Raw genomic sequence first — 25,054 nt, 5'->3', positions numbered from 1 at the left:
TTAAAACTATCTTATTATAGCATCCCAAGTTGACTATGACACAGGCTAATGAGCAAGATGCAATTAATCACTTACCTCTCAGATAAATGCAAAATAAACTGGTGAGTGTTTTGAAAACAAGGTACATGTCACTCTGAGAAAGTCTCAGTGGTGTTTGGCAACATTGAGGGTCAGGGAAGGCTTCTCTGATAAAGACACAATATACCTAGACAGGAAGAATGAGTTAATTTGGTTAAGATGAGGGGGAAAAGAATTCCAAAGAGAAGAAATCAGCATCTACAAATCCTATGGGAAGAGGGTATGAAAGAAAACAGTGTTACCAGAGCAGAGAAGGAAGGGAATGCTGGCTGGAGAGGCAGGCAGGGGGTAAACTATGCATGGTCTTGGGCCATATTCAGGGTTTTGGTCTTGATCCTGTGAGGTATGGATAGCCACTGCAGGATTTTAACTAGAAGAGTGGCTTGACTAGGCTAAAATTTCAATGAGATCATCTGGGCTGTCATGAGAAAGAGACTGGAGAGAAACAGAATAGAAACAACTAGTTAAGTTTGGGCAATTGCAACAGGGTCTGTGTCCAAAAATGCTATCTTCCAAGATCACTAGTCAATAGGAGTTTAGTCCTTTCTGGTCTGGTAGCACTGGGATGAAGGCATCCAAACAGTAGGCTCTAAAACTATGTAAACTAGTGGCTAATGAAGAGCACTAGCTTTGGACAACACCTGTGGTCGTCTTTTATTGACATTAATCAGTTGCATGGATTATTACTGTTCATTTTTAGCCAACATCCAATCTGCTCTTTGTTTTCCTGTCCAGTATTCAAAATCCAATATTTTTCAGTGCCAATCTGCCTTCATGTGCCCAATGAAGGGCCCTCCATTCCTTTACCTAGTAGTTTCCTAAGTAATTTGTTCATGACTTGTATGTGATAAATTTCCAGCCAGTGAGAAATGTAGGAAGGTTGGGGAGCATGAGGATGTGTTTCTGAGGAAAATGTCTATCTTATAAAAGAAATCTATGAAAGTGACTCTGGATAGGACACCTAGAATTGCTGTAGACTATGGGTAGTGGAACTGGGAGTAATGAAGGAGGTTTAGACTCTAATAGCACTGTTGGGCTGTTAGTCAACTGAATCCATCATCCTCAGAGCTCACACTGCCTCTGATCTTCCTGTTATGTGGGATTATAAAGTCTTTAATTTGAATATAGACTTAGGTTTCTTCTATTTGTAGATGAAAATATCCAATTAAGCAACTTGTGGATTTGGGAAAGCTAATTTTTGTATTTGAGCCACTTTCTTAACCTGTAATGTGGATAACAGTTACACATGGTGTATTGAAATATAGTTGTGAAGATTTTGATTATTGAGTGCACCTTATGTGCTTAGGTGAGTGCCTTGCAAGTAGTTGCTCAATAAGTTGTTGCTAAGGAGATAAATAACCTTTATATTCAGGTCAGCTAGGATGAACTTGGATTACATATGGCCACATGTTTATAGGTCCTATACCAGCCAATTGTTTGGAAACAAGCAAAAAGTTATACTTTATTTTTTCCTGTTCTGACTTACCTTGATTATTAGAGTTTTGTAAGGTTATATAAGTATACCCTAGATCACCTGGATTGCTTGTTTGTTTTATTTTGCCTCCTTGATGCTTCATTTCAATACATACAAGTAGATTGGCTGTGCAGATGATTCATTTTGGTCAATAGGTTGTCAGAAAACACTAGCTGAGTGGTTACTGGAGCCAAAATCTTTGGCTATGGCTTCCCTATCTTTTGTTGAAGGATTTCACATGTATGACTGCAATGTGGGGATCACTTTGGCAGTGGGTTTTTACTTACTCTGATGCTGGGAACACTAAATCAACTTTGATATTTCTTGAATGTGAAGATCAAAAGCCTAGTTCTTTCCTGAAATCCTAATAAGATTTTGGACCACTGGCAGCCCTTTACAAGCTGTCTTGACACTTCCAAAATAAATCAGATGATTTAGTGTCAAAACTTGATTTTGAGCATAAAACCTGAAATACTGTCCACTTGCCCTTCCCCTTCTGTCTCTATCTGAATTCACTAGGTGATTTCTAGCCTTGTACCTTCCTTTAACTATGTTATTAAAGGCCTTACCCACTGAGTGACCGCGATTAGGCACTAAAACCTGTCTGCAATTAGCATGCTTGTGACTTCAGAAAGAAAGCTAACATTTGAGTGCAAGGCATGGTGCTAAGGGATTTACATTGTGATATTACTACTGTCCTGTAACAGATGAAGATCTAGGGTCAGATCATAACTTGACGAAGTCACTAACTAGTTAGTAGGTGATAGAAGTGGAGTTTGACCCTAGGCTTTCCTCCCTCCAAAGCCACTTTACTGGAGATAAAGGATACAGCATAGAGTATTAAGAAGCATTTCCTACATGGTCAAAACATGGACTGCGACATCAGGTGTCCATGTCCAATTGATAGCTCTGCCACTTACTGACTCTGAAAACCTAGGCAGGCTACTTAGGTGCTTTGTGTCTCAGTTTCCTCACCTATATAATGGGAATAATAAGAGTACTTATGTCGAAGGTTTGTGTGAGGATTAAATGAGTAAATAAATATTTGAAGTACCTATAACCATTCCTGGCACAAAGCAAGCGCTAGTATATGATTGTAAATATAATGTGCTCCGTGACATTAGATAGATGTGTCTGAGTTGCAATATTGCCACTTAGGAATTAATGTCATTGTGCATTTTATGATTGAAGGGGGAATACTTTTGAGCAAGTTGTTTCTTCTTGATAATAAAGCCAGTATTTGGCAGGCTAGAATTTAAATGCTAGTCTTAAAAACTGGAAAACCACTGTGTTTCCTCTATCAGGCACAGAATGGGACACTTTGGGGAGTTAGGAAAAAACCCTCACTAAAGATAATAACTGTAAGGCTAATATTCTTGCAAGCTTTTTAGACTTTGCAGGGATTACCCTTGAGTGATCAGGGATTTTCTTTGTGTAGTGAGACTTAAAAAGCAAATATGATTTCCAAAAAAAGGTCCAGGTACAATGCATACATATCTATATTCACTAGAGATTTCTCATTTCCTATTCAGTCTTTTGTCATTAACAAAAGCTTCTCTTACTCATTTTACCTCTTTTATCTTTTGTTGGTAAAATAAGAGGTTTTAAATAATTTAAGTTGGTCACATATAAGCCATTTTTAATGACTGCATCATTTTTGAATCAGTGTGCTATAAATAAATACAAAAACTGGAATAAATTTCATTAGCAAGTAAACATAATACATATCACAGAACACTTCACATAAATTCCCTTCTGTGCTTGTCAAGCAAAGACTCAAGAAATGCTTGTCTCTGCAAGCTGCACCAAGACTTCTAAATTGCTTCACAGAAGAGATATTCAATAAACACAGACAATTAATAATCATGTTCCCGAGAGACTGAAATGGAGCCTCCCATATAGTCCCAAATAGTTAAGGAAAAGTGCTTGTCCTTATACTGTCCTTGAAGCTCTGCTACTGGGTACTATGAATGGGTGAGATAGACACCCCTCTTTGGGGAAGAGGGACATATAAACTCAAAGTTTATCATTGTGAGTGTATAGCTGTTAAATTTTCTCTTCCTACAATAGATGCCTCCTTTTTCTGGAAATAACACTGTCATCTTCTTTCGATGAATCCATTCTTTGCCATCATCAATCCATATAGTTCAGGTGGAATTGATTTACTCCTGCTTCAGGGATGGAATGTAACCCAGACTTGAACAGTCAGCAAATTCTATCCTTTGGACCACAAGAGTTGGTCTAGGGGTAGGTATATGACCTAAGACAGGAAAATATGACTGAATTCTGGGCCTACATACAGGGAAAACTCCCTGTATGTAGACTTCGAGCTGGAGCAGCCCCCAGGTGGGAACCAACTGTTCGGAGTTAGGTCAACACAAGAATGCCTAGAAATGGAGGAATCAGCTGTAAAGATTAACTTGAGCACCTTGATCTAGTCATGTTTCAAGACCTTACCTTTGAATTTTCTGTTAACATGAGGCAATAGTGTATTCCTTTTCTAAAATAATTGGTATTTTTCCTAAGTCTTATGCCACTTTGCTTTCTATCACTTGGAATGAGAGTCCTCATTAGTAAGACAATGTAAAAAATAACATCATAGTTACAGGGACAAAAGTTCTCAGGGCATCCTGGATGGAGAGGAAGGACCTTTTTTTTTTAAAAAATAAATATTTTATTTATTTATTTGAGATAGAACAGAAGCAGGGGAGAGACAGAAGGAGGGGGAGAAGTAGACTCCTCGCTGAGCAGGGAGTCCAATGCAGGGCTCGATCCCAGGACCCTGGGATCATGACCTGAGGTGAAGGCAGACGCTTAACCAACTGAGCCACCCAGGTGTCCCAACAAGGGACATTTGAATTATTTGGAAGTATAGTAAAATTTCACAAGGAACATAGGGTAGGTAAAGTCATTTTGGAGAAAAGGAACAACATATGCGAAGAGGAGGGACATTTCGGGGAAAATGAGAAATTGAAGGTGATGCAGCACTGTGTTGTGGTGAGGAGAGATGAGAGATGGGCTGGAGCTGTACTATGTAGGACATGAAACAGCACACTAAGCACTGTGGGCAATGTGAACCATGGGAGAAATGATGTGGCTAACGCGCCTGGTTGATGAGTGTTTATGGTGTCAAAATGGAGAAATGCAGTGGAGTGTAGAGAAAGGCAGGTGGGAAAGCTGATGTGGAGGCAGTGACAACAGCTCAGAAAAGAAATAAAAAATTCACAGACTGGACTCAGGAAATATATGGCACCATTGCTATCTTTTTCCAGTCCTGCATCTGTAACAGACATTGCTACTTGACCAGCCCCTTCCTCGGTGGTGGTTTCACAGTATTGTTCCACACGGCCTTCCTGGTGACTTGTTGACTGCCTGTCTGGTTGAAACGTATGCACTATTCCAGACCATCTGGTATAGTCCATACAGATGCTATAATGAAAATTGAATTCTCTTGGGTTGATGGTGGGTTTAGATTTTGGGGGTTGTGTTATAGAGTGAAAACTCTAATTTTTTGACTTCCAGAGGTAAATGGACAAATCCTTTGCTGGGAGTGGGGAATATTGGGAGTGAAATCTCAACTTTTAAGAAAGGCTACAACTTTTCTTCTCTCAATGCAAGCCATAGCTATGGCTCAACAACCAAAACAAAGTTGATGGACTCCGTGGGGGCCACTGTGAAGCTCAAGCTACTTTAATAGGATGTGAAGCACGTGTGCTTCTTTGAGGTCACAGCTTTCAATCTGACCTGTGGCCATAAGAACCGCCATCTGACAGCTCCTTGGCAGCTGCTGTGGAATGAGTTATGGGTCTCTGGACCATTTCGAGTAGCATGAGTCCACTTCAGCAAAGCCGCTCTGTAGTTACTGCTGAAGAGGGAGTGCTAAATTGAAAGGCAAAGGAATAAATGCCTACAGAGCTGATCCATCTGCCCGTCAAAGAGGTTTTCCCACAGCCACCTGTGAAGCCCTTTGGGTTAAAGGCTACAGTGAGCACTTCCATTGGAGACAGGGGACTCAGGCAGTGGTGTGTGCCTTCTTTTCTTGACTCGAAGACACAGGTTTACAAAGTAGGAACCTGAATGGCTTTGAGAGTTGGTTTAAGAGAGTTGGCCTGTCCCCCAGTTATCAGAGAGGAGCTTTTTCACCCAGATCCATCAGCTAAAGGACTTTAGAGTTACATCAAATTTGCATTTTAATGAAAGAAAAGAAATTCCTCATTTGGACAGAACCAAAGGCCATATACAAAGGATTCTGGGTCTTGGATGTAGAGGTCTGAAGCTTTTTGAGAGTTTCCCTCATTTTGCTGCCTTAGTGGTCTTGTTTTTGCTTGCTCATACGGGAAGGAGAAGACACCATTATTTTAGAGAATCCAGCGTTTTACGATAAAGGACAGCAGATCTATAGCAGACGAACAATTGGGGATTTCAAAAGCCTGTACAGTACCAGTGTTTTCAGAAATTCAAAGCAAACCTACTCCCAATACTGTACAGAAAAAGAATTACCATTTATCAAGCAGTGGCAGTATGCCAGCATTCTCTCTATATGATCTCATTTACATTCCTCAGTCATGTGAGATACATACCATTATTTCGTTGATTTTTTTTCAAATAAAGTAAGAGTTTAAAGAAGTAACTTACCCATGCTCCACCTAGAGAAGGGATGAAGCCTAGATTTAATCACACACATGGTTTCTAAGCCTGTGTTGGTTTCACTCCACTGTCATACTTTATGGTATAGCAAATGGCTTGAGTTGGAACAGATGTTCCCAACCAGGACAAAATAGAAAGACAAGTCCCTAAAAATAATGGGTATTGAGTGTTCTGCTCAGCACATTACAGTCATTTCCTTAATTCATTCTGACAATAACACTATGCATTGCTTACCCATTTTACAGATGAGGAAATTTAGAGATTCCATTTAGTTGTCCAAGTCTTCCCAGCCAATGAATGACGGAACTGGGGTTAGGATCAATCTCTGCCATGCAGAGATTCAAAACACATCCTCTGGACCACTAAAGCAGATGTGGTACATAGAACCATGAACAGAGGTATATGAGATTATTTTAGGGGACATAGAAACAGATACTTTTAATTTATTTTTTTAGAGGCAGGGAGGGAGGGAGAGGATGTGAAGCAGGCTCCATGTACGGGACTCGATCTCATGGCCTTGGGGGCCGAAAATCAAGAGTCAGATACTTAACTGACTGAGCCACCCAGTGCCCCTAAGCAAGTACCACTTGAAGGTAGTTCTTACTTAAATTAATGTAGGTGAGATTACTTTTTCTAATGGTGATTATTTCTATTTTAAGATGAATTTATTTAAATGAAAAGTGAGTTGATTTAAATAAAATATTAAGCGAATAATAACGTGACACATGGGCACAGCAAAATGTTCAAGGTGGTTCATGAAAGACTGAAATCCGGGGTTGGGAGTCACTGTGGTGTGATATGCTGCTTTTGAGCAGTAACTTGGACTCTAAGCTGGGGACTAGTAGGGAGACACAGTGAAGTTATATGCACAGCACTGCAGAGAGTTAGGAAGAGCTCAGCTTCCTGGGAGGCCTTGAAAGAACATGTATATCTTAATAGCTCCTTGCCTTCGTTTCTCAAAAGTTACATCCTATGAGTGAGTGAGCAAGTTTAGTCTGTTTCACTTTTTGCATTTTATCCAAATGTCCACAGTCAGTTTATGTCCCTATTCTTCCACAAAGCTTTCCTCTGAATCCCTACTGCCTTACTGTCTATGCCACGAAACCTAGCTTTTCATGGTAATGTCTGGTAATGGGCTGTTGTTTCTCTGTCTCTTTTGACCAAAGATGGCAAATACATTTCAGATCATGACTTAACTCTGAAAGATGGCTTTTGGCTTTTGGAATGCTACATTGAAGAAGATTCTGAGGTTGCATGTGAGATCAGTAGGAAAGGATACCATGATCTGTTAGTAATGCCTGTCATGGAGCAGGTTAGGAGAGAAGACACATGTGTGCTACATGTTGGTCACCTCTGATTCTTGGCTCTCCAACTAGATGGTGGGTCTCTGAGAAAACCATCTATGGCTTCTTCATACATTGCACTTCTCTCAACATGTAGCATGTTTACAGATCCTCCAATTCTCTTATTTCCCGTGAAGACTGATTTTGGAATTCCAAGAGAATCTGAAGTGCTTATATCAAATTCCACTGTAGATTACCTATGGGTATAGAACCTGCACTTAAGTTTTGAAGACAAGGTAGTTGCTTACCAAAGAACAACTGATCTTCTCTTTCTCCCTTGCTGCAGCAAGTACTAAATATAGCATTTAAGGATGGGGGTAGGGAGAACCAGGAAAGGGATGGATCAGAAAAGTAATGCCTTATGGCCAAAATGAGCTTGCACAGAACACCTGGAGGACACTTTTCCTCCATATGTGAATCTAATCCTAGCCAATCATTTTTTTCCTTTGATCTGACATCTCCTTGGTTTTTCTCTATGATTCTATTACTTGTTTCCAAAGAGCAGATGGGCAGCAGGTAGGAATGATTGGTTCATTGGTTGTCTTTGCTTGAAATTTCATCAGTACCACAGTAGGGTAAAAAGCAGTAGCTTCCAGGATTCATTCACAGTGGGATATTGATCTAGACAAGTGCCTGTGTTATACCCAGAAGTATCAAATCATAACTGAGAAAAATGATCTGCAAACAGAATCCTGTATATGCATCTAGTTTAGGCACTACTTGACAAAACTGAAGGTTCTGCTCATCTCTCCTTTGACTCTCCTCTATTTTCTTAGCTATTTTGCCATATTCACTCCACTTAGAGCAGAGCCCTCTTTCCTTGGGAACATACAATCTGTTCCTCCATAATTCTTCTTTTTAAAGTCATTTGGCATCCTGGGTCACAGTATTTTGGAGTCTTTGCTTTTGCATTGTTGACTATATACCATTTAAAATAAGTTATTCTCACCTATATAGCCTTTGTATTTTTTCTTCCAAAGAGTACTTCCCAGTATAATGAATGCTTTGTCTTTTGTTGGCTTATTTTTTTTTTTTTTTCAGGTCGTTGAATCTTATTCCTGTATGGATTCCAGGCAATGTTAATAGACCAGTGGAGAAGATACTTAGGGTTACAGAGATTTCACTGAATCATATGTGAAGGCATTCCTTGTTCTGTCGGATTACCTGTAGGCAGTGGCTCTAAGCCAGCCATCCTAGCACGAGCAGGTTGTTAAATGATGATTAATAATCATGCATGAGCTCCTTTTTCCAAATAGTTAATACCATGTCTGTCAGAATGTTAAGCAGGTCATGTAATGCTGCACAAAGTTGGGTATGGTTTGGTGCAAAGAAAAGACAAATACCAGGATACCATGAAGCTGGTAGACTGTGTGTTGACGGAAACATGGAGAAAAACAGGTTTCGTCTGCATCTGTGAAAGGCAGAGTTAAGGAAGTAAATATTTTCACTTAAACACCTGTTGAAAGGCACTGTTCTAGAGCATTTTGTACTTATATTTCCAGAGCCTAGCTTAATACCTGGCATAGGGTAGACACCCGGGAACTGCTTTCTAATGTAAGGAATAAGATCAAGGTTAGCTTCTGCTATTTGCCTACAGATGAAATATAAGGCAGTCTGGAATGTTTGGTGATCCTGCATTTATTTTCTCCAAAAAGAATAAGATTTATAAAAACTTTTTTTGGTTCAGTGGTACATACACATTTGAAGGGCTATAGATGAAGGAGTTACACATCTACAAATAATAGTTTAGTTCATCACCTGTGTGTATTTCAGGAGATAGTAGATTGATTTATAAGTATTTTTTTCCCACTTGTATATACTTTAGGATAACTTTATTCAAACTCTTGAGCTATAGTTTTCATATTAGCATCTTTGACATTGTTCACTCTTTTGCTAATATGCCTTCTGATTATTCATGTTGTTCAAAAGAAACTTAGGCTATTGCCCAAAGATATTTCTTAGTTGAGAATGTAACACTAAATTATGCAGAGCCCCATTGGTACCAGTCTCCCTGATACTGGTTCTGGAATCCATTAATTCTTTATTTCAAGAGCCCTTTTGGTGTTTAGCAAGCACTGCTGTTAGTATTGAAGCTGTTGAATGAGTACATTTTTTCCCCCCTCAGGCTTCTTCCCTCAATGGTGGAATGTAACAAGAAGCTTTCTCTTGGGATTCACTTTTGGCCTCCATTTAGTCTAGAGGAACTAGAAGAAGAGCTTGGGAGCTGGTGCAGGAAGATCTGAACAGGGAAGAAAGATTTGGGAAGTGGTCCCGTCCCATACTCGATTGTGAAGACTGGAGCATGGAGCTAGAAGAGGTTGTGAAGATGATAGACTCCGACATTTGATAATTTAAAAAATGAAACAAGTCTAGGGGAGGTTTGTGTCCCAGGATGCTTCTCTTCCTTTGGCTCCAAAGCCCACGTTCTTAACAACTGCATCATCTGTCCTCCATAGAAATGCATATGATTCCTGGTGTTGCTCATTATTAACTACGAACCCTTAGGCAAGAGTCTTAGCTTCTATCAACCTAAGCTTCATTATCTTCAAAATGGAGTAATGATCCCCACGGTGATTTTGTGAGCAGAGATGAAATAATCTATGTAAAGCATTCATCGCTATCTATGACACAGCAGCTCAGTATCCAGGAGCTACTACTATTATTACTGCTAGAGTTACTGCTTCATATTTTATAGGTGTTTTTCTAGGCATTAAGTGCCTTCCTGCTACGCTTCTCCAATCCCTTCCCGCCTAGACCTACTTTGATACTCAATATTTACTGAAAAATAGAAATGACTGAGAATTCAGTTAGTGTTAAATGAAGCTGTGTCAGGTCATTCACAACGACTCCCCTTCCTTTACCTTTGGAACTCTCACTCACCTTTGCAGCTGTGATCAAATAACACTTGTTCCAGGAAGCTGAGCTATCTCTGCTGAACTGAGACAGTGATGGTCTGAATGCTGCAGATACTGGGTCAAGGTGAAATGGTGTGTGTGTGTGTGTGTGTGTGTGTGTGGTACTTCAAACATAGAGAATAGCAGAAAGTATGAACCAAACATTGCGATTTAGTCACATGACAGTTGGACTTGAAACAAAAGAAAAATGGGGTATTTTCTTTCCTACCCTAAGTCTTTTATTTATCCTCCTCATTTGAGGAAATAACCCAGGTCCTGACAGGAGCACTAAATTAGATATTGGTAAAGGCTGGTCATTAGAGTTCCAATTAACAAATGTCTCCTTGCTGCTCTCTCAGTACATGTAATTGATAGAGGTGCTTGCAGAGTCCTGGAGACGTCAGCTTGGCATTCTCTAAAGATATGGCAACTATTATTTTCTCTTCCTAGTTGAAAAGCATAATTTAAGAACCTCTTTCTCTTTTCTTTGAATTGCTCTATCTAGAAAAATTGATGGTACATTTACATGAGGCTGGAGACCCAGAGGTCACAGTCTAAAGTCTGCATGGGGACTTTGTCTACCCAAAGTTTCAGGGGAAAGTCCAAGTGGCTGAAAAAGCAGTTTTAAAAATTAATTAATTAATTAATTATTGAAGTTTGATTTGCCAACATGTAGTATAACACCCACTGCTCATCCTGTCAAGTACCCCACTCAGGGCCCACTCCACCCCCCCCCCCACCAGCCTCCCCTTCCACTATCCCTTGTTTGTTTCCCAGAGTTAGGAGTCTCTCATGGTTTGTCTCCCTCTCTAATTTTTCTCACTCAGTTTCCTTCCTTTCCCTTATAATCTCTTTCACTATTTTTTAAACTCCCCGTATGAGTGAAACCATATAATGATTGTCCTTCTCCGATTGGCTTACTTCACTCAGCATAGTACCCTCCAGCTCCATCCACGTCGAAGCAAATGGTGGGTATTCATCCTTTCTGATGGCTGAGTAACATCCCATTGTCTATATAAACCACTTTTTCTTTATCCATTCATCTGTCGAAGGACATCGTGGATCCTTTCACAGTTTGGCTATTGTGGACATTGCTGCTGTGAACATTAGGGTGCAGGTGTCCTGCCGTTGCATTGCATCTGTATCTTTGGGGTAAATCCCCAGAAGTGCAGTTGCTGGGTCGTAGGGCAGGTCTATTTTTAACTCTTTGAGGAACCTCCACACAGTTTTCCAGAGTGGCTGCACCAGTTCACATTCTCACCAACAGTGCAAGAAGGTTCCCCTTTCTCCACATCTTCTCCAACATTTGTTGCTTCCTGCCTTGTTAATTTTCACCTCCTCACTGGTGTGAGGACAAGAAAGGCTTCCCTGTGCCTCCCCTTCCTGCCGTGCAGCTTCTCCCTAGACTCTTGCTCTGAGCAGGAACAATCCTCGCGTCTCTTACCAGTCTACAGTTATGAACGTTCAGATTTTCCAGCAGTTAGGTCCATGCCTGCATCTGATACCCAAATGCTTAGCTTACACTTGTTGAGCACTTACTATGGGCAAAGCACCATGGTAGTTTGTGTGGGCCTTGGCTTAAAACAAAATTGCCTTCTAGTACAGTGAGAAAAATGGATACAAAAGGTCCAAAAGGATGAAATGGGAACGAGGAGGTTTCTTTCTTCTTTCCATCCTCTCTTTCTTCTTTCTTTCTTTCTTTCTTTCTTTCTTTCTTTCTTTCTTTCTTTCTTCTTTCTTTCTTTCTTTCTTTCTTTCTTCTTTCTTTCTTTCTTTCTTTCTTTCTTTCTTCTTTCTTTCTTTCTTCTTTCTTCTTTCTTTCTTTCTTTCTTCTTTCTTTCTTCTTTCTTCTTTCTTCTTCTTTCTTTCTTTCTTTTCTTTCTTCTTTCTTTCTTTCTTTCTTTCTTTCTTCTTTCTTTCTTTCTTTCTTCTTTCTTTCTTTCTTTCTTTCTTTCTTTCTTTCTTTCTTTCTTCCTTCCTTCCTTCCTTCCTTCCTTCCTTCCTTCCTTCCTTCCTTCCTTTCTTCTTTCTTTCTTTCTTTCTTTCTTTCTTTCTTTCTTTCTTTCTTTCTTTCTTCTTCTTTTTTCCTCCTCCTTATTTTTAATGGATAAATTTGATCCATATATGTTGCATTTATACAATACTGCACTGTAATACTTTGATACATTTGCATATTACAGGATGACTGCTACTGTAATGATGTTTATCATAATACATACTTAGAGTGCGATGTTATGGCCTATATATTGCTGTGGTTTCAGTATCTATGTTACTGAGGTTTCTAACTGTGGACCAATGTTAAGAGGAACCAGCTGCAAAGTTCCAGATGGCACTGAGGTATTGGCACTGTCGGTGAGCACCCCATATAGTCCAGGGAATAACAATATTTACTACCAGTTGGAAAGTGCACAGGCCCTGAGCCCCCCACCTCCTCCGTGGTGAGGCCCTTTCCCTAACAACAGCCTATCTCCTATCTGACTCCAATTTTCTTCCTCCTCCCCGGGCACGGTTCAACGTGCAGAGCTCTTCCTGCCTCAAAACCTGATGTGTCTGCTTCCAACTGTGCATCTTTACAATCTCAGCTTATGTACCACATCTTCATGGAGGCTTTTCTGGAACACACCATGAAAGTAACTCCTCGTAGTCTCTTTATTCCTGTACCGAGTTTTATTTCCTCTTTAGTACTTAATTAGGGGCTGGATCTGTGCAGGGACTGGGTGGTGGTGTGAGGCCACCCCTGGACCACTTTATCTGTCTGCCCGGGGTTTTGCTTTCACTCTCCTTTATTTTAGCATTTTTTCTGCACAGTCCTTAAAATTGTCCCATCGGTATCTTACAATCAATAGAGCGTTTTTAGAGCTTGTACTCAGGAGTGTTTTCTTTTGATTTCTTTCCGTAGCTCGTGGTCTTTGCTACAGATGTTGTTTTGTATACTCTGGCTTGTGGCCTTAGTGCTAGCACATTGGCACGTGGCGGGTACTCAATAAATGTTAACTGAATTGTCTGGTGCCTTTGGCATGTGGTAGGACTTCTTTAAGCATCAGTTGATCAACCTGTTGCATATGAGAGAGAGAATAATGGTGCCTCTTTTACTTGGATGTTGTGAGGAGGTGGAAGGAAAAACGATGTAGGGTATGCAGCATAACATAGGTGTTAGGGTGGAAATTTCATGAACAAAAAGGGCATTCTTTGAGCCTTTGCTTCTTTTTTTGGATAAGCAGCTTTCAGTGCTCTGTTCCTGAGAGTTAGCATTCAAGGAGTCAAGAGTTTGTGCTTGATGTATCTGGCAGCACTTAAGGGCTCTTTTTTTTTTTTTTTTTTTTTTTTTTTTTAGCTAATGTACTTTTGATGAGGTCAGAGGGTAGAATCCTTGAGTAGTTGCCAGGTCTGAGTTTGTCCTCTTATTTAATTCAATTAAGTAAGAAAAAAAGTTATCTCTATACCCAATGTGATGCTCGAACTCACGACTCCAAGATCAAGAATTGCGGAGTCTACTGACTGAGCCAGCTAGGCACCTCTGTCATTTTATTTTAATTTGAAAACTTCGCTATTCCATACTATTTTTTTTTCCTTTTTTAACAAAATTTACATCAGGTCCATTTTAAGGGGACGAATAACATAGTTATGCACCAGAATCCCTAAGCTAACACTGAATCCTTGTACACATGCTGGGAATTCTCTTGGGTTAGCTATTGCTGCTATTGGAACTCTTTGCTTTGGACAGATCCAGCAGTAAACTTCTGAATAGCAAGGGAAAGACTAATATCTTATTTCTACAAATGATTGAACTAGTATTTATCGAATACCTACTATGGGTCAGGCCCTGTACTAGGTGCTTATGTCTGTGTTCTAATGAATCCTCAAACTTGTGAGGCAGTTAGAGTAGTGCTATTACCTTGTATTACACATGAGGAGACTAACAACAGAGAGTTTGTGTCATTTTCCTGGGATATCACAACAAATAAGTTAAAATCAAGGCATGATAGATTTAGAGTTCTATACTTCTTCCTGTGAAGACCCTCTGTGTCAATGTAAAAGTTTCTTTCTGTTGGCTGTTGTTACATCATGTAAAGTGGCAGAATAAATTTTAAACAAATAGAATGTGTTTGAGTCAGTCATGATACGTATACAGGCGTGGACATCCTCAAAATTGACCTTGGAGGCATTCTTCTTATGACTTTAGGTCATGATATTTGTGACTAAAACTCTGGATAAAAGCAATTCAAAGGGCTGGGTATTAAATTTAAAAATTCTAGTTGAAGGCATAAGAGAACCACCAAGGAAGTGAAGACTTGAAGGACAAAGATCTGAGAGAGGAGAGAATTTCACAGTGTTCAGTGCTGCTTCTGTCCTCTGGGTGATTATTGAGTTAGAAAAAAAGAAAAGTGGCTAAGAGCCTGAAGAACTGAAAGTAACATTCAGAATACTAATCAGGGTAAGGGATAAAAATTGGATTTCAGAGCTTGTGAAGGAAGATGGTCCCTGGTAAAATCCTAAGGATCCTATGAGTAAAAGTGGATTGGAAATAGATAAGTTTTCATGGTAACTCATGTCCAGCTTTGAATTATCCTGTGCTCTAATTGGATCAATATTATTAGGGACACTGTAGGAAGATAACATCATTCAGGATATCATATATTCTCTATACTTTTCATGTACAAAATGGAATATTGAATGAAAATTTCAGGCTAAAAGTTACAAGGGGAGATTTGACCAAAACTATGGTAAACAAGAGCTAAAAACAGATAATGAAAACCAATCCATAAGAGATGCAGATATTTTATATAAAAGAATTAAAATTAGTACATCCAAGGAATTAAGAGATAACAAGGGAAATTTTGACAGCAAACTGGAAACAACAAAAAATCTAATAGAACAAAGAAACAGAATAAATTAAATGAAGAATTATGTGGATAGGTTAAATAGCAGCTTAAACACAGCTGATGAGAGAATTAGTGAACAGGAGGATTGCAAAGAGGCAATGCCCAGACCTAGGCATGGAGAAAGAGAAAGATAGAAAAAAAAAAAAGAGTTAAACCAAGGCCATGGAGAAAATACTAAAAACAGAAAAGCAAAATTATCTTCAAAGAATCAACAATAAAATTAACAACTTTTTTTTTAAAGATTTATTTATTTATTCATGAGCGAGATAGGCAGAGAGAGAGAGACAGAGACATAGGCAGAGGGAGAATCAGGCTCTCCATAAGGAGCCTGATGTGGTACTTGATCCCGGACCCCGGGATCATGCCCTGACCTGAAGGTAGACGCTCAACTGCTGAGCCACCCAGGCATCCCAACAACTGTGTTTTTGACATAAACAATGGAAACTCAATCGTAGTCACCTTCCCTTACCAAAGATAACCATTATCCTGAAGATGAAGTTTTATTATTTTCATGATTGAAAACTTTTGTCATATATGCATAGGTCTACTAACAAAATAAAGCATTGTTTGAATACTTAAAAAATTACTTAGTGTTTAATTCTATAAATTCTATTTAAGTCCACTTAAAAAAAATCTAACATATTTTGGGATGCATTCATGTTGATATAGTGCCATGCAAGAGTTTCAGGATATACTTGTAAGTGGACTTACTGAACTAAAAGGTATTCACATATTCTTTGCAACACTAGTTAAAAAACAAAACAAAACATACACTCTACTAGTTATACCCAATTTCTTATCAAAAAGGGTGGTGAAACAATTTTTACTTTCCTCAGTAGTATATGAAAGTCCTCATTTCACTACATCATAACCAACACTTGGTATTGTTGAGTTTACATTTCTTTGGTTATTAATATATGTGACATGGCATTCATTATTTTAATTTATATTTCTCTTATTACTTAATGAATTTTATATTTTAACTTATTTATGGTGGCTTATTGTTTTTAGAAGAACTGTTGCATTTTAAATAGTCAAATTTATGTCTTATGACTTGTACTTATAGACATTACTGAAGCAATTTTGTACTAACCCAATATCATAAAGATATTATTCTATATTTCTTCACATTTAAAAATTTTTCATCTTTTACATTTTTGGGCTTACACACATCAGGAACTGGCATAAAATATGATTATAGTTTATTTTATAATATTGATATCCACCATTTGAACAAGCCATCTTTCCTTCTTGATTAGTAATGCCATATGTCATGTTGTCATATATATAATTACCTTTTGTCTGTTTCTTGAATCCATTCTATTCTACTGATTATTTTTCATGTGCACTTATCACTCTGCCTTAATTACTATAGTTTTGTTGTCTGGATGATGAATCCCCCAATTTGTACTTGAAAGTTGTTTTGAGCACTCTGGTCTTATCCTATCCAAGCGAATTTTGATGAATCTTGAAAAATGTACCCCTTTTTATCCTGTGATTTCCAATTTTTGATATAGATATGAATTCAAAAAACATTTGTGTACTAATAAAACCAAACCAAACCAAAACAAAAAACCCCCCAAAAACCAAAAAGAAACCTCAATGTGAGTGCAGTGATAAAGGCCAACACAGACCTTGAGGTTAAGAGATAGTAGAGGGTGGTAGACACCATGTAAAGTCATATAGCACATGCCCCATCCAAAGAGGGCAGATTGTTTTCAGCTTCAGCTCAGTTTTGCCCTCTGGGAATATAGACTCTGGGCCAGAGAGAAAATGAAATTCAAGAGAATCTGGAAAGCTGATTTTGTTAATATGGAATTTTCAATTAATGAATGAATGTTGATTGAATTTTTAATGGAACATTGGATGGTCCTTTGGTCCAAAGGAAAATATCTCTGACCTTCTGACATCAAACTCAGATAATTTTCATAATTACATTAAGTAGGATAAAGGATAGAACACTAAGATTTGAGGTGAGGAATCTTGGAGTCATGATGAAACTTTGAAGTACCAAGTTTATGATCTTACCAGTGGATCCAGAGAACAGTCCCCTGACTCCAAAGTGATTATCCCAATGCCAGATCTCAGGATACCTGCTGCAGTTCTCAGGGAGTTTGGCATGGGACATTTTAACAAGAGGCCTCCATTGCATTCTACCTATGTTCATACCTCTACATCCTCATCCCCATCTTGTCCTCCTCTTTCTGTTTTTCAAGCTGTGTTCTGTTCTGTTGTTATAGGAATTAACTCATTCTCACCTAACTCTCTAGTACACTGAGTCTGTAATTTTTATACTTACGAGTCTGTATCTTAACAATGTAACATGACTCAATGTTGTCTTCTTAGAATTTTATGTAGGTGATAATATAGGTCTCTTTCCCTGAAGTGCAATTTTAAAACTATGTAAGGGACCTTTATAACTGGTCTTTCAAAGTTAGAGTTACGTGTTTTTAAAAAGACCAATCTATTTCTTGCTCATTCTGATATCTATTTGATTACTCATTGTCTTAAAGTATAGACTCTTAAATCTAAAGCACCACTTAATCCAGATTAAGTCCATCATCTAAGATTTCATGTACTCTCTTAGCTTGAACTGGCTTCAGTGCAACCTGGCATGAATTCCTGCACCGAGAATTGCCAGGTATTGACCAATGGCTACACACTTACTCTGATTACAGAAAAAAAAAAACAAGTGAGGACAATAGATGAGGACTTTCTCTGATTTCTGAGTGCTAAAAAGGATGTATGCTATTTACAAGCTTACCTGGTAAAAATATGATGCCAGGGATCACATCATCATAAGATACAAAGCTAGAGAAATGTTCTGTGTTCCCCTCACCTTTTTGTTGTTGTTCATAGATTCCTTCTTGTTCCAAGCAGACCTGGATAAAAGGGAATATTTACGCATTGTACTGACTCATGTCAATGGTATCTTCCTTAACTGAATAATTTATTCATGGCTCTGGGGATATAGTAACATCCCAGAAAGACAGAATTCATGTTCTCCAGGAGCTTACATTATATAGCAAGGGAAAGGAACTGAGAGTAAACATACAAATAAGATCTTTGTGGATATTGGTAAGTACTTGGAAGATTGTTCAATGAAAGAATGGCATAGAGGGGGTGTATGTGTGTGTGTGTGTGTGTGTGTGTATGTGACACTCAGAACAGGACTGTTGGGGTAACAGGCCTGGTTTAAATATCCCTGTAGTGTGCCCCATCATCGATCGCATCCATAAAGCACAAGTGCCACAGTACTTCATAGAGCCCATTAGAACCGGATTTCTAATACAGTAGGCACCGTGATAATAGTGGTAATATTAATAGTCACAGTAATACCAGCAGTGGTAATACTGACAATAGTGAAGTAGATACAGAGTGCTTTCACATTTGTACCACTGCAGTGGTGCTGAGACTTTGAAAAAGTTACTTCTTGTCTCATCTGATCAAAGAGGCAGTTGGAGCCGATGACCTCTGTGGTTCCTTCCACTCTGTTTTCAAAATGAAAGAGTGTCAAATCCTCTAGTTTCTTATGTTCTGTCTCCTTATCCTGGGTTTCTCTTCTAATTGGTTTTTCATTATTCATTTCATCTTCATAAAGTTTTCTTCTAACTGGAAAGTGTGTGATTTAGTTCAGAGAATGGCTTTCTTTGGCAGAGAGAACTGCCAATTCTGGACAAGTCCTTGGGACTATTCCAAGGGGGAAAAACCCAGTATTGAAAATATACAGACATAATGTATGATGAGGAGGTTAGGTTCTAGAGTCTGAGGGACTTGAATTTGAGTTTTGGTTCCGCATTTGCCAGAGATGAGGCCCTGGACATATAGCTTGACCTTTTTTTTTTTTTTTTTTTTAAAAAAAAAAGATCTTATTTTTTATTTGAGAGAGAAAGAAAGAGAGAGAAAATCTGAAGTAGACTTTAAAAATTTTAACTGAGCACAGAGCCCAGCGTGGGGCTTGATGCCACAGCCTTGAGATCATGACCTGAGCTGAAACCAAGAGTTGGACACTCAAACGACTGAGCCATCCAGGGCTGCTAGCTTGATCCTTTTGAAATTTCATTCATTCACCTGTAAAACGGAGGCAATGATGGTATCTACTTCATTAGATTTTTATGTGTATGTGAAATAATGCTTGTAAAATGTCTGTTTATGTGGTAAAAGTTAGTTGCTATGATCATCATCTCAGTATATCTTTAGGACTGATTATCTTTTAAAGATCAGTTTTTGATCTAAACTGTATGTGAAATAATTGTACTTGGAAGGGTCTTGGATCTAGCCTCTTGTCTGAGGTTTAGTGGCCTTGATTTATACCCTATAAATGATGGAGGTTTATTCTCTCTTTGATTGTCTTCATGCCTTCAGCAGTTCACTTCCTCCTCCCATTAATGGCATAGTTTTGACAAGAAGATAGAATATTAAAATAGTAGAAATAGCCTAGGAAGGGAAAAAGAGTGATCATCTTACCTCCAAAGGAATCACTTGAATTTTAAAAAATGCAGTAGTTCAGTAATACTTCTCCAAAGGCCACTGTTTGATCACTAGCTTAATCCTTTAAGAGTATATGCCTTTAAAGTGTGAAATCTTTGCCCTCAAAAGAACCCTCAGGCAATTTTTAGTTGTTTTAACTTGCGAAACTCTGGAAGAAGATTTCTATTTCCTTTAGATATGTATCTCTGGTATGTAGAGAGAGCTTTGAATGGGTGCCTAGCAACACGGCTGGGTGGCTGAGGACAGGCTGGGCTTTGGGTTCACCCAGCAAAACACCCAAGGGTGACTAGAAAGGCAATGTAATTAAACAAGTCGGAAATAGGTCAGGACTTGGGACAAACACCCAGATGCTTGGGAAACTAGCTTTGGGATTTGAACGCCCCTGGAGTGAGAAGTTATTTGGGTTCCTGTGCCTGGGAGTTTTCCCTGTTTGGTTCAAATCACTTAGGCAGAAACAATGCAATTCTGAGCATGCATTTTAGGTGTAAGCTTGGGTGATGCTGGTTGTCAGAGTAAGATGTCAATAGAGATACATGGTAGGAGCACTAGATCAGAATGGTCACGAGTGGGGCTGCAGGATGAGGCCGACCTGTGTTCAGTCACTTCTCTACTTCTCAGGTGGGCAACCTGGATGATATTATTTCACTACTCTCAGTGTCTTTTCTCATTTCTGTATTGGGGGTAGTAATAACATATTGGGTTGTATGGATTAAACAAGATAGTGCTGTGCAAGCTACTTGGAAAATAACTTGAAGGATGTGATGAAATACCAGTCCCCAGCCCTTGGCTGACATCACGTTGCATTCTATGACCCTCTTTGAATTTCCCTCCGAGAGTCCCCACTCGTGGCTCAGTTGCCACTTTGTGAGGAGGCAATTATTTTATCCCAGTTATGTAGATTTGGACATACATAAGCCAGATACTAGTTTCTTGACCAGATAGAGACTAGTGTTGTTCAGTTAATGGATATCACTGATAGACAGGGGAGGACATCTCTTCTTGCAGACCACTGATAGCCTGTGGACCATGAGCACAGTAGATGTGTCCCTGACTCCAGGAGTTTTGTGCAACTATGGGCCTGGTTCATCTTAAGTACAATGAGACTTTGGAAAAGGTAAAAGCCAGGCTTGACTTGGAGGCTTATGCTGTTGAAATGCTGCAAACTTCTGGAGTCATACTACATACTCAGAATGAGCAAATACAGTGCTAGTGGAAAAAAGTCGGCTGTGGGGGCCAGACAAGCTTGAGTTCAATCTTGGATCTGCCAAGTATTCACTATGTTATCTCTGTCAGCTTGTACTAATAACAACTATGGAATTATAGTAGATCATAAGAAATGAATATAATGTTCAGGGGGCGCCAGGCTGACTCATTTCATTAAGTATCCAGCTCTTGATTTCACCTCAGGTCATGATGTCAGAGTTGTGAGATCTAGACCTATGTCAGGCTCTGTGCTGGGCATGGAAATTGCTTGAGATTCACTCTCTCCCTCTCCCTCTCCCTCCTGCCCCCCGCTTGCATGTTCTCTCTCTCTCTAATAAAAATTAATTCAGAGCTGTATATAGGTTAGTATCTAGTAGATTTATATTACTATTTTTAAAAATTATTGCAATTTCTTTTAACCCTTAAACTACATCACAGCATGCAATTATCTTGCATTAAGTAGACTAAACATTACATAACATTATAAATATTTATTGAGGACCATCTTAGGCTCTGTGATGATGACTAATCACTGTTGCTGTCCTTAGGGAATTTGTATTTCATTTGAAAAAATAGGCGTATGAATAAGGCAAAAACTCCAAAGTGCTCATCACAAGGCACAAGCATCATGACATAAGGATAAAGAGGAGACAAATTAATTATGCCTGGAGGGTACCAAGTAAGTGTTCATGGCAGAAATGTCTTAACAGTGGGACTGTGGCTTTTGCCTTTTTTATTGAGGGGGCTGTGTGAACAAAGGCTCCAAGGTAGAACTTTGTGGGGTGTGGATGGGACAAAACAAATGCTTCAGTCTGACTGGATGCTCTAGAGTGTGTGGAGGGATATTGTAGAAGAGGTTGAGGAATTGGGTTGACTTTTTACCCTAGAAGGGTTTGAATATGCAAATATTATTTACACAGAAACGTCTTAAAAAAATGACTTCATTCACTTGTTCTTTCCTTCCTTCACCAGCGTTTATTAACTGCTTACTCTGCTAGATACTGTTAGGGAGAAAAAGCAGTAAACTGGACAAAGCCAGTGAGTTTCCAGTTTTGTGAATAAGCGATTTCATTAGGGTGTGCTGAGTGGCCTGATAGTCAGGAAGGTCACCTCACAAGGTCACCTCGTTTGCTATTGGGGGAAAAGAGAGGGCTTTTCAGGGAAAAGGATTCTAAGCTAAGATTTGAGGGACTAGGGCAGCCCAGGTGGCTCAGTGGTTTAATGCCTGCCTTTGGCCCAGGGCGTGATCCTGGAGACCCGGGGTCGAGTCCCATGTCAGGCTCCCTGCATGGAGCCTGCTTCTCTCTCTGCCTGTGTCTCTGCCTCTCTCTCTGTGTCTCTCATGAATAAGTAAATAAAATCTTTAAAAAAAAAATAGATTTGAGGGACTGAATCAAGTTAATCAGGTGAAGGGGTAGAGTAAGGATATTTTGAGTGGAAGAAACAATATGTTCTATAGCATAGAGGGGAAGCAGATTATGGTGGTTTTTGAGAATTGCAAGTTAATTTAAGATTGGTGGAGCATTGGGAATAAGTTAAAAGTTTGGTGGTGGTAGAGTGGTGGTGTCCTAAAGAACCTTGTAAATCATGCAAGAGAAACTGTATTTTATCTATGGGGCCTAGAAAACTTTTAAACATTTGCTTTGCATATGGAGGCCAGAGAATGTGCACGACCCGATTACATTTGTATCTCAGCATATTGGAAAATAGGGATTAGAGGAAGCAAGGCTGGAGGCAAGAAGACCACCTTAGAGGATACTGTGGTCTTGCAGTTGTATCTGTGTTTATCTTTCCCAACAGTTTACCAGAATGTGGGAGGAAGGATCTTACTCTCACTTTGATGTTCATGATGTATTTGGTCGCCTGAGGTGGGGTGGGGTCCCGTGGTTTATATCATGCTAGGCAATAGTTCCAGCGATTGCTGATCTCCTAGGGGAAGGAGGAACCGGATCCTATCCTCTGCTCTGGGGATGCTGGGAAGATACCTTTACAAACTTGGGGCAGTGTTTGCTGGAAGCCTCTCAAAAAATAAGTCTAGAAGTGGATGCATCACTTTGCAAGAGACCCCCATCCCCCATTTGCCTGTAGAAGTGACAAGCGGGGGAAACAGTGCCCATTTACTCTAATGAGACCCAGAGCCAGCAGCATCTGCTCCAGGGAGACACAAATAGGGCGGCTGATTTGACAGCAATTGAGTGCACTTGTGAACTTGTTCTTTGTCCCCTAGGAAATCGCAATAGCAAACGGCACAGGGTTGGAGTGTGTTGAGGCAAAGCGTGCCATCTCAGAGCCTGTCTGATACCCTTGTCAAATGGAGCAGTCCTGTAGACTCATTAGAGATGGTTGGAGCTGCTTTTCTTGATCCTGTTGGCATGCAGTTTATCCTCTCTGTTGCTGGCTATTGGCTTCTGCTATGCTTGAAGACAGAAAGAGTAAAATGTGAATCTGCATTTGCTGTTCCTGCTGAGACTCACTCAGATCTTAGACCTGGGAACTGGGGAGGGCATAAAGCACACAGGACCCAAAAAATCAGCCACTAGTCAGAGAGTGACTTCATTCTAGAACCTTTCAATACTGTACTGTGTTTTTTTTTTAATTGCTGTATAATGGATTACTACACACTTGATTTAAAACAGTCCACATTTATGATCTCAAAGTGTCTGTGGGTCAGGAGTCCAGGCAGAAGTTAACTGGACATCTGCTCAGGATCTTCCAGGGCTGAAATCCAGGTCTTTATCAGCTGTATCCTCTGTTGGGGGATCCACTGGGAAAAAACCTGCTTCCAAACTCCCTCAGGTTCTTGACAGAGTTTATTTTATTGTGCTAAAGGAATGAGTTCCCTGCTTTCTTGATGGCTGCCACGTGGGAGCTGATCTGAGCTCTTAGAGGCCACCAGTCCTATCTTGCCACATGGCTCTCATCTCAGAGTGGTAGTTTGCCCCTTCTTGGCCAGCAGCAGAATTGCTCTCTGACTTGGAGTTTCTCAAACTGCTATAGATCTCACCTGATTAGGTCAGGCCCACCCAGATTAGCATCCTTTTTGATCGACTCAAAGTCAACTGATTATGTATCTTAACTCCATATGAAAAAAAATCCCTTCTGCCACATAAGAAAAATATAATCATGTGGTGATATCCTGTCTTATTCATGAACTTCCTCATGGGGAGGGGGGATTATATAGGATGTATATGCCAGGCAGTGGAAACCCCAGGTGGGGGAGGGGTGGAGCATCTTAGAATTTTTGCTTGCCACAACTGCCTATCAATTTTTGTCCACAGGCAGGCCCCTAAACCTACGGAGACTATTTCCTAATTTGCAAAATGGGTATATCCTGTATAACCACAAAATAAGTATATTCAGTCTTGTTTATCCCTATCCTTTTATAGTCTCAAAGGATGAGGTACTTGTGGTTTGTGAATTATCAAGTGCTGCGTATACATGAAAGATTGTGTCCATGGAGACCACGTAGCTTTTTGGATGTGATTTTTAAAAATTGGTCTTGCCGGTTCTTCTTGTCCTTTTTACGTAACCAACTTGAAATGTAGAAGTTTTGGAATACATAAAACATCCACAATGGCTGAAAACGTGGAAGGTACAAAAGAGTAGGCAGTAAAATGGGAAACTTTTCTTTCTCTTTCAGTGGAAAATTGATTTTGGATCTTTAAAAAAAATTGAGTGACGTGCAACATGTATTAGTTTTAGGTGTGCAGCATCTCTGTATGTTATGCTGTGCTCACCACGAGTATAGGTACATCTGCTACCATACAGGGCTAATATCACTGACTGTATTCCCCGTGCTGTGCCTTTTATTCCTGTAAGTTGCTCCTTCTGTAACTGGAAGCCTGTATCTCCCACTCCTCTTCACCCATTTTTGCCCACCCCCTTCCCTCTGGCAACCATCAGCTTCTTCTCTGTAATTAGAGGTCTGGTTCTGCTTTTTATATATTTATTCATTAGTTGTTAAGATTCTGTACACAAGTGAAATCATAGAGTGTTTTTCTCAGTCTGACTTACTGCAAATACCATAATACTCCCTGCGTC

The 25,054-nt window shown here is 39.5% G+C and overlaps 1 long non-coding RNA gene across 2 annotated transcripts in view; it reads right to left on the bottom strand.

The window, feature by feature from the left end:
• LOC125753789 (uncharacterized) overlaps window positions 1-25,054 on the bottom strand; it is a 55,801-nt gene that overhangs the window by 7,379 nt on the left and 23,368 nt on the right. The window contains exons 2-3 of one of the 2 annotated variants that reach the window (XR_007406319.1): window positions 18,084-18,201; window positions 76-205 (exon numbers count right to left, since the gene is read on the bottom strand). This is a non-coding gene — a long non-coding RNA (uncharacterized LOC125753789). The remainder of the gene's footprint in view (window positions 1-75; window positions 206-18,083; window positions 18,202-25,054) is intronic. The other variant, XR_007406318.1, reaches the window with a different exon arrangement.

Source organism: Canis lupus, chromosome 2 (assembly GCF_003254725.2).
Source record: "Canis lupus dingo isolate Sandy chromosome 2, ASM325472v2, whole genome shotgun sequence".
NCBI classification, from domain to species: domain Eukaryota; kingdom Metazoa; phylum Chordata; class Mammalia; order Carnivora; family Canidae; genus Canis; species Canis lupus.
The sequence above is the reverse complement of the archived record's forward strand: the minus strand, read 5'-3'. Positions and strand labels throughout refer to the sequence as shown.